This window comes from Clupea harengus, unplaced genomic scaffold (genome assembly GCF_900700415.2).
Source record: "Clupea harengus unplaced genomic scaffold, Ch_v2.0.2, whole genome shotgun sequence".
Classification (NCBI taxonomy): domain Eukaryota; kingdom Metazoa; phylum Chordata; class Actinopteri; order Clupeiformes; family Clupeidae; genus Clupea; species Clupea harengus.
In genome coordinates this window covers 4,730-14,542 of record NW_024879767.1, presented here as the reverse complement: position 1 = coordinate 14,542, position 9,813 = coordinate 4,730, and the positions used below count along the sequence as shown (strand labels likewise).

The 9,813-nt window shown below is 40.3% G+C and overlaps 1 long non-coding RNA gene across 1 annotated transcript; it reads left to right on the top strand.

The window, feature by feature from the left end:
- Positions 1-1,202: 1,202 nt before the first annotated feature.
- Positions 1,203-9,051, top strand: LOC122130303. Its single transcript, XR_006151853.1, has 4 exons — positions 1,203-1,288; positions 1,487-1,526; positions 1,644-1,724; positions 9,019-9,051. It is a non-coding gene; the product is annotated as an uncharacterized LOC122130303 (long non-coding RNA).
- Positions 9,052-9,813: the final 762 nt, after the last annotated feature.

The window sequence follows — 9,813 nt, the reverse complement described above, 5'->3', positions numbered from 1 at the left end:
GTTGTACCCTGAGACTGAAAGACATAAGAGACAGTCACTCTGGAGAATATGCCTTCAGGTTTACTATAGAACAGGGGGAAGGTTACTCTGGATTACCTGGAGTCATCATCTATGTTACAGGTAGGCCCTTTAACTATTCTGATAATGAAATGTGTTTACACGTAGCACTGTGTCCCCCTACACATAATATATCCTCCAGTTCTGCAGGTGTTGATAACTCCTGAAGCAGTGAAAGAGGGAGAGAAAGTGACACTCACCTGTAATACAACCTGTATTCTGAGTAACAACCCCACCTTCATCTGGTACAAGAACGGACAGCCTGTGACCTTTAAACGCACAACCAGAGACAACAGGCTGCATCTGAACCCAGTCAGCAGTGAGGATGTGGGCAGTTACCCCTGTGCTGTTAGAAGACACGACAGTCTCTTCTCCACTGATGTGTTTCTCAAAGTCCAATGTAAGTTACTACTACTGACTGTAAATGTTTACAGATGTGTACGAACGTGGTTTAAAACGTATTGCATATAACATATATTGTGTCTTGTTGTTTATTTGTAGGTCTATGAGTTCTAACTGCTATCGAAATCAGACACAGCAATGAAATTTCTTCATTTGTCACATGCTTGCTTTTGGTATTTATTAAGATAAAACTTGCACACATTTTAACAGACAAGCCAAAGAGTGTCTCAGTGTCTATCAGTCCTGGTGAAATAGTGGAGGGCAGTTCTGTGACTCTGACCTGCAGCAGTGATGCCAACCCACCAGTGCAAAACTACACCTGGTATATGAAGACTGGAGCTAAATCTATTATTAGGGGCACAGGTGACAGCATCAGCTTCAATGTGACCTCTGATTCCAGTGGACTTTACTACTGTGAGGCAGAGAATGAAGTTGGCACTCAGAACTCTGCTGGCGTTGCAGTTCCTACAGAAGGTCAGTGTCGTGTAGTTAAATGACAATACTAATATGTATTGGTGCCTGTTAAAACTCTGCTTTTTGGTTACAATATTTTGGTGAACATGTGATTGAATGCTTGTGTTGATGATCAGAAGTAGGAGGATTGAAACAGCTGTGATTGTTGTCTCTTGCCACATGATGGCATTGAGAATAGAAAGCCAGTTAGCTTTTCCTGCAAAGTGTCACTTTGTTGATAATGTTGCATGTATTTACTGTTTCATTATGAAGTCTTTCATTTCCCCTTTGAAGTGGCTGACATCATCCTGCCAGCTGTTATCACCATAATCATCATTCTTGCTGTCCTGCTGTTACTTGGAATTGTGTATATGAGGTGACATTTGCTTCCTCTGAAACAACAAAAACAGGCACACCATGTACAGTACATTGCTAACTGCATATTATTTCTATGTATGAATATATATATAACTTTGACAGTGCAATGCAGAATGTTCATCACTAAACTGTAGTTTAAATTTAGGAGCGACTGACAGCAGATTTTAGGAAGCTTTCTCTGTTTCCTTTTCAGTAGACGTGGAGGAGCTGTGAGAAGATGCAGAGGAAACCAAAAGGTGATATGAAGCTTTTAAAATCCATCAAATAAACAGTCAAAAGGCTGACTGCTTGGTGACAGTGAATTGGGCTTTGTCAAGTTTAAGAATCATCTCCTTCTACCAATATTTTCATAGGCTGTCCATTCTGATGCCCACGATGATACATACACAGCTCTCAACCCCAGGAGCACATCCTCTGAGTATGACACTCTGCAGGTAAGTCATCCTAGACTGATGTTATCATGTATGTAAGTTAAATCAGTGATAGCACTGCCCTATATAAAACCATAACCACCATCTATCAAAGTGTTAAGTCATGACATTGACAATGTCCTCTGTGTGTTAACATATTTCAGAACGTGAGGAATGTGAGTGACACCTACATGCCTCTCCAGAGAAGAGCTCAGGCCTCAGTGTATGAGACTCTGCAGAGAAGAGAGACGCCCCAGTCAGAGTTGGAGCTGAAGGATGTCGGGATGAGATGCCAACACCAACCATGACTTCTGGACTCTCCATCTCATACTTTCTCCTGCCACAGTCTTACGTTGTTGAGGGATCTGTTAAGACAGCGTGCCCCCCGAGACAGCAGAGGGCACAGAGGAGGCGGCATGAGGCCGGCTCAACCAGACTCACGAAGAAGTGAGGCGCCATCTTTAAAAGCAACAGAAAGCTGTTTGTTATTGCTCATTCATGTTTTCATGCTACTAGCCCTTTGTCTTGAAAACTTGTTTGCCTCTTGGAAGTGAATGCTCTGGATCTGGATGCCCTGACTACGAATTACGGATTACGATTTGGATTGTTTGCCTGGACTTTTACTCACGGTATCAAACCCTGCCTATCTTTTGATCTTTCCCTTGCCTTGTCCACTTGGAAACCTTTGTTACACTGCTGGATGTTTGTGCTCTGACCCTGGACTGCCTTGTGACCTTGGTTATTGGACTGTGTTCTGATCATTTCTGAATGGAGAGTCAAGGGAAGTTCTAAGTTACTTTTGAAATGTGAAGCTATTTGTGTAAGCCTTATTGTCTTTCTGAAAAGAGTATCTTCTCTGTTGATTACTTCTCAGTTATTAAAAACTAAAGAGTTTAAGTTTAAACTGCATCTGCGACTGTGCTCTTATTTCAAACCTGTCAGGATCTTATTATCAGTGCTAACTCTTCCTTTGTTGCTAGGGATGTTTAAGGTTTCTCCATTGGTGTAGGTTTCTATGACTCATCATCATTTAGCACCGTCAACCTCTAATCTAATCAACTTTCTATTACATTTGGTAATGTATGCATTGTGGAAGTTACATGTCTTTGTATTTTTCTTTTAACGTACACGCCCTTAGTTTACCCATGTTCTTAGTTTAAAATGTGGCGTATCTGAGTTATTATTTGTCAGAAGCTGTGATGTCACTGTCTGGATTATCATTCGATTAATTTTTTTCTTTAATGTTTATCAGGTATATCAGTATTCTAGTCTATTTGTGCATTTGGTTCTATTTATTGTTCATTTGTATTTTAAATTAGTCTTGTTTGCTGTACATATATATTTTTTTAAATGATAGTACTTCATGCTGAGAATTATTATTTTTTTTTTTTAATAATTCTCAGTATCTTATAATAATAATAATAAAAGATGTTGTGCATAATGTTGTAAATGGCTTTTTGTTGAGGGGCGAGTCGACTTCATATTTATGGGGCCTTTAAGGGGGGATTAAACTTGTGTACATATTAAATGAATTGCTTCATTCATTATAGCTGTAGCATAAAGATAGCATAAATCCTAACAGTGGCAGTTCCCTGTGTCCTCTTTTGAACATGTATTTTCCAATGACGGGACCAAACATTTTCTCTTTTTTGTGTAGATATCAAAACAATACAGTGTGGTAATTTATCAAAAGCACAAGAAAACATGACTAACATAGCGTATCAGAAATGCAACAGATCTGTGTGTATATTTTCAGATCTGTGTGTTACATTATTGGAATGCTGTTTCTGAGAGCAATACATTTCCCCCATAATTGGTGCTGCCTTCTACTGGTGATGGAAGAAATGACATTCCACATCCATGTGAAAATTAATCTTCCATGGGAAAAAGTATGAAAGCTGGTGGCTATGCTTGGTGGCTAACAATCATTGTGTATTTAAACACACAGACCTATTAGTGGTCAGAGGTTCTTAACATGACAATGTTTATATCGGCATAAAGAAGAATGTCTACTGCCACCTCAGCATAGCATCCTTCATAGAAATGTGGTTACATGCATAAACATGCTTTTATCTTTTAAACAGGAACAAAGGGCAGGGGTTCCACATATCTTAAATAAAAAAAGTTAGGAATTTCAGTTAATTCATTGAAAATGAAGTTAAAAATTATAACTAGGGCTGTCAATAGATAAAAAAAAATTAACTAATTAATCTCACATTTTGAAATTCATTAATCTAGATTAATCGCGATTAAAGTTTGTTTGTCTTTTTTGTTTTTACTTCCAATGAAAAATATCTCAATTTCCATACATTGTCAATCAAATGAGCTGTGACACCCAGGTAATTGTCATTGCTGACTGATGTCCAGTGGTCACCAGTAAGGGTGACGGTGGCAGCTTGCTCGAGGAGCTGAATTTTTCGTGCTGTCTCGCCGTCATAAAAGGAATGTATGCGAGACACAATGGTGCCCCTCAACGGTAAATCGTAAGAGTTGTCTCCTGAAGCAATTCGAATCACTTCAGTCAGCCCAACGTCCTTAACTATGTTGATGGTCCGACAGTCACCGGCAACCCAAACTGCTAAAGCGCTGGTAACCTTTTCACGGACTGGTCTAGTTATTTTACTAGAGAAGTCGTAGAGTGTGGGTTGGCGACCATCTAACCTGGGACTGCTTTCTGTCGGGTGCTTTGCATTAAGGTGATAACTTAAAGACGAGCTGCTTCTGTGATAGCTAAATCCAATTTGACAAATGCTACATACAACTTTAGTTTTGTCGATTGTTCCGTAATTTTGCCTATTAAACAGAAACTTTCCGCCCAACAATCCCTCAGCTCTCTCCATCTTCAACTACCGCAGTGGTTGTCAAACTTTTTCTGTCATTCCCCACTTTGAACAAGGGGGGCTATTGGTAGGCCAAGCCCCCTACTTACATTGCCCGAGGGGACACAGGTTCAAGTCTGGCCTGATGTAATTTCCCAATCCTCTCCCCAACTCTTCTCCGCATCGCTTCCTGTCATAACTTCATAACTATCCAAATAATTTTTTTAAATGTATCGCGTTAATCGCGGCCGCATTAATCGCATAGATTAACGCGTTAACGCTGACAGCCCTAATTATAACATATATTTACCATTTTTTACAGTTTAAGTTCAAATATAACACGTTTTTTCAGGTCAATACTTTTGTGTTCTTGTCAGAATTTCGAGATTTTCAATGTGCTTGGCTTGATTTTACTTCACTTAAATGTAGCTTTGTGGACACACATTGCACATGGTCAAGTCTCAAGTGTGAAGTTTACTTGCTACTTATCCTAGAGTGAGTATTTAACATCCACCAATAAAGGGGGAAAGAGGTTAGTTAAGTAAACGTTGTCTGTTAGGTGAAAATTCACCCTAGTTACCTCAGGACTCCTGAGCTGCACATAAGTATATTTATTAGACAAACAACAACAACAATCGGGCTCACTCCCAGCACAAGGCTGAAAGTGAAGCCATGATAAACACATCACACAAGGTTTATATAGACAGAAGTTTAGCGTTCAGTAGGGATAACCACGTGGTGGATCTCTGACGTCCGAGGCAAGGATGGAAGTTTTGCAAGGTCGGAAGAAGCTTATCACCTCTGGCAGGGGCGGTTTTAGGCACGGGCGACCCGGGCAGCCGCCCGGGGCGGCACTTTTTCATAAAACGTGAGAGGCGGCAAGAGCACTTAAAAAAGCGGTTTTCTATTATCTATCATATCACTGTGTGTGGAATTGGCAAATTGGCGCCCCCTACAGCTGCAGGCGCCTCTGCTCGCTAAGAAGGTGCCGTGGACAGATCCTGAGTGAGAAGGGAGAAGGGGCAAGGGGAGGGGGCGCGGGGGACAGTTCACCTCTGGGTCTCCCAAATGGAACGGACAAGGGGGGGCGGGGGATCCACTGTATAGCAGTCACACCTCGACTTTCTTCCAAATAACGCACATTCATAACATTATAATTACAGGCCTATAATTCCTGCAAGTTTTCGTTTTTCTGAATTGTGTGAAATGGCTAATACAAATAGGTAATACAGAACGATTACGTGGTCACCAAGGGCAAGGTGAATTGGTGGAAGGAGAGACCACTGACTGCTCCAACTTATCTAACTGGTGAAGGTAGTACGTAGTTAGCAGAGTATAGATAGATAGATAGATACTTTATTTATCCCAAGGGAAATTAAATACATCTTTTACAGAGTAGTCTATTACATTTTCAAGATAGCTATTGAAGGATGCTCAAGTGGACAAGGTAAAAATGTGTTTTCAGTCAAGTGTAACTTAACCTAAATTCCTATTAAGGCAACCAGCTAATGTTGAGCACCAACAGAATTGTTTGCTAGCTAGCGTTAGCTAGCTGATTTGACCATAGGGTATGGACATGTTCATTCATCTGACACTAGGCTAAAGTGTTAGCGAAGTCCCGCTAGCCACAACTAACAGAATATAACAGCATACAGAGTACCAGTATAATCTTAATAATGAACAGGTCGATAGCTAGCTGGTTAGACCATATATTTCCTTTTGACACAACTATAATAGCCAGCGTTAGCGAAATCCCGTTAGCCACGATTAGCTAACTCAACTAAACCATAATGCATGTTGAGTGCTTGCACAACCTAACTTGCAGAGAGCTGGTTAGCATGATGTGTGCATTGATTCTCTTAAGTGTGTTATTCAAATGTTCTATTGAAGGATTTGTGCAATTCATACATTTAAGTTTGTCTTTCACTTATATTGTTATAATACAAAATAAATAAGATTATTTTTTTCCGGCGGGGGGGGGGGGGCGCTCAGAGGGGGTTTCGCCCGGGGCGTAATTCCATGTAGAACCGCCACTGACCTCTGGTCTAAACATGCTCTTGTAGATGTGCAGATTAAGTGGCACCTAATATTCTAAGTTACACACACGCAGAAACACAGAAAAGCCATGTTCCTGCTTACATAAGTACATGATTTATATAAGGTAATTATATTTTTAAGTCATTAACAGTGTTTGGAAATTATCTCCATCATTGTCTTTATCCATAGTCTGTTCCTACCAAGTTGTCACACTATATTTATTTTGATGAACAACTTTTCCAACTTCTATGCACTATTATGTGACACATAGCCTGTACTTTTTCTCTCTCCCTCTCATGAAATGAACCCACACTTTTGTCCTTGTTGTGTTTCAGTTTATTTTCATGTTGCTGTGGTTGTGTCCCCTGCACGACTAGTCAGCCTCACCACACCTCACCTCACGGGGGTGAAGAGTTCATCCTCCCAGACATCAACTGCTCTAACCTCGGCCCTGATAGAAACACTCTGACAACAAATTGGAGTACGTGACTCAACACTCATCTCCATTTCCATGTACAAACCCACAGTGCAAAAAGGGAAGCATTGTATCAGCATTTTGTTTCAACAGTCACACGTCCTTTACAGTCTTTTTGTTGAAGTTGCAGTTAGAGAGAATTTGGCAGACGCCTCTCTGTTAGAAGGTAGGTGCCTATCCGTTCATGTATAGTTATAACAATGACAGTGATGCCTTTAATTGAGAGAAAGTTCTTTGTTTTATTCTGATGTTTCACTAATTTCACCATGCAGGGACAGTGAGAAATGTGTTTTAAAAGCATGCTCATGTTGACAGCAATATTTCTCCTGAGGCTGCCAGGTACAGTGGACATAATGTAATACTTCCAAGATATGCCACGATGATATGGCCTATACACTATGAATGTAGTATAAATGTGTGTATGTAATAAATCTATAGTATTATTTGGCATCATATCATACGATATACTAACAGTGTTATTTTAACATATTTATTTGACACTTCCAATCTCCCCACACACGGGCATCAGAATTTATAATTATGATACTTCTTCTCAAAGCTTTCGGCATTTAAATCTTTTATCCAAATTGACTCTTCATTGTGACTGTGTTTCAGGTGTTCAGTGTGGAGTGAGTGTGACCTACTCCTCCACACAAGTATATGGCCTTAAAGGGGCGTCAGTGGTCCTGCCCTGCAAATATTACTATTCTTGGGGTCATATATATATGAGAGGAGAGTGGTATGAAGAGAAAAGAGGGAGAGTCAGAGAACACAGTAACTCTGATTATCCTGACTGCAGTCTGAAAATAGACAAGCTTTCAGATGATCACTCTGGTGTTTATCACTTTCGGTTTTACACGACTCTTCACACAAGTTGGATAACAGGCAGATCTGGTGTTACAGTCTCCGTTACACGTAATGATGAACATATACTACTTACAATTTGTTTCCAATTTCCTGATCATAATGGGTATTCAAGGTTGAAGCCACAATGACTTCTAACCTCTCTATTCAGACCAGCAGGTGAAGGAGGGTGCTGTTGTAGGGAAACAGAATCAGACTGAACAGAACTCTACTGCAGTTGCAGTTCCAACAGAAGGTCAGTATCGTGTAGTCTTAATGAGAATACCAAAATGTATCTCTGCTTGTTCAAATTCAGCTATTTGTTTTCAAAATTCCGTTGAACATGTGATTTAATGCTTGTTTTGATGATTAGAAGGAGGAAGTTAAATAGCTGTGAATGTTGTCACCATCTTGTTGATAATGTTGCATGTATTTACGTTTCATTATGAAGTCTTTCATTTTCCCTTAAAAGTGGCTGGCATCATCCTCCCAGCTATTATCACCCTAATCATCATTCTTGCTGTCCTGCTGTTACTTGGAATTGTGTATATGAGGTGATTCAGTGAAATTGGCTTCCTTTTGTGCATAAACAGGCACACCATGTATATTGCTAACTGCACATTATTTCTATGTATGAATATATATAACTATCTCTCTTTAGTCTACTCTGACAGGGCAATTCTGAATGTTCATCCCTAAACTGTAGTTTAGTTATATGAGCACTGACAGCAGATTTTATGAGGCTTACTGTGTTTCTTTATTCAGTAAACGTGAAGGAGCTGTGAGAAACAGCAGAGGAAACCAAAGGGTAATAAGAAACTTTTAAAATCCCTAAAATAAACAATCAAAAAGTTGCATGCTTGGTGACAGTTATTTGGGCTTTGTCAAGTTTTAGAATAATCTCTTTCTACCAATATTTTCATAGGCTGTCCATTCTGATACCCGTGATGAGACATACACAGCTCTCAACCCCAGGAGCACATCCTCTGAGTATGACACTCTGCAGGTAAGTCATCCTAGACTGATGTTATCAGCCTCATCATGTATGTTAGTTAAATCAGTGATAGCAATGCCCTTTGCCACCATCTATCAATGTTTTCAGTCATGACATTGACAATGTCTTCTGTGTGTTTACATATTTCAGAATGTGAGGAATGTGAGTGACACCTACATGCCTCTCCAGAGAAGAGCTCAGGCCTCAGTGTATGAGAATCTGCAGAGAAGAGAGACGCCCCAGTCAGAGGTGGAGCTGAAGGATCTCGGGATGAGATGCCAACACCAACCATGACTTCTGGACTCTCCATCTCATACTTTCTCCTGTCACAGTCTTACGTTGTTAAGGGATCTGTTACGATCCAAGACACAGCGTGCCCCCCGAAACAGCAGAGGGCACAGAGGAGGCGGCATGAGGCCGGCTCAACCAGACTCACGAAGAAGTGAGGCGCCATCTTTAAAAGCAACAGAAAGCTGTTTGTCATTGCTCATTCATGTTTTCATGCTACTAGCCCTTTGTCTTGAAAACTTGTTTGCGTGAATGCTCTGGATCTGGATGCCCCGACTACGAATTACGGATTACGATTTGGATTGTTTGCCTGAACTTTTACTCACGGTATCAAACCCTGCCTATCTTTTGATCTTTCCCTTGCCTTGTCCACTTGGAAACCTTTGTTACACTGCTGGATGTTTGTGCTCTGACCCTGGACTGCCTTGTGACCTTGATTATTGGACTGTGTTCTGATCATTTCTGAATGGACTGAGTCAAGGGAAGTTCTAAGTTACTTTTGAAATGTGAAGCTATTTGTGTAAGCCTTATTGTCTTTCTGAAAAGAGTATCTTCTCTGTTGATTACTTCTCAGTTATTAAAAACTAAAGAGTTTAAGTTTAAACTGCATCTGCGACTGTGCTCTTATTTCAAACCTGTCAGGATCTTATTATCAGT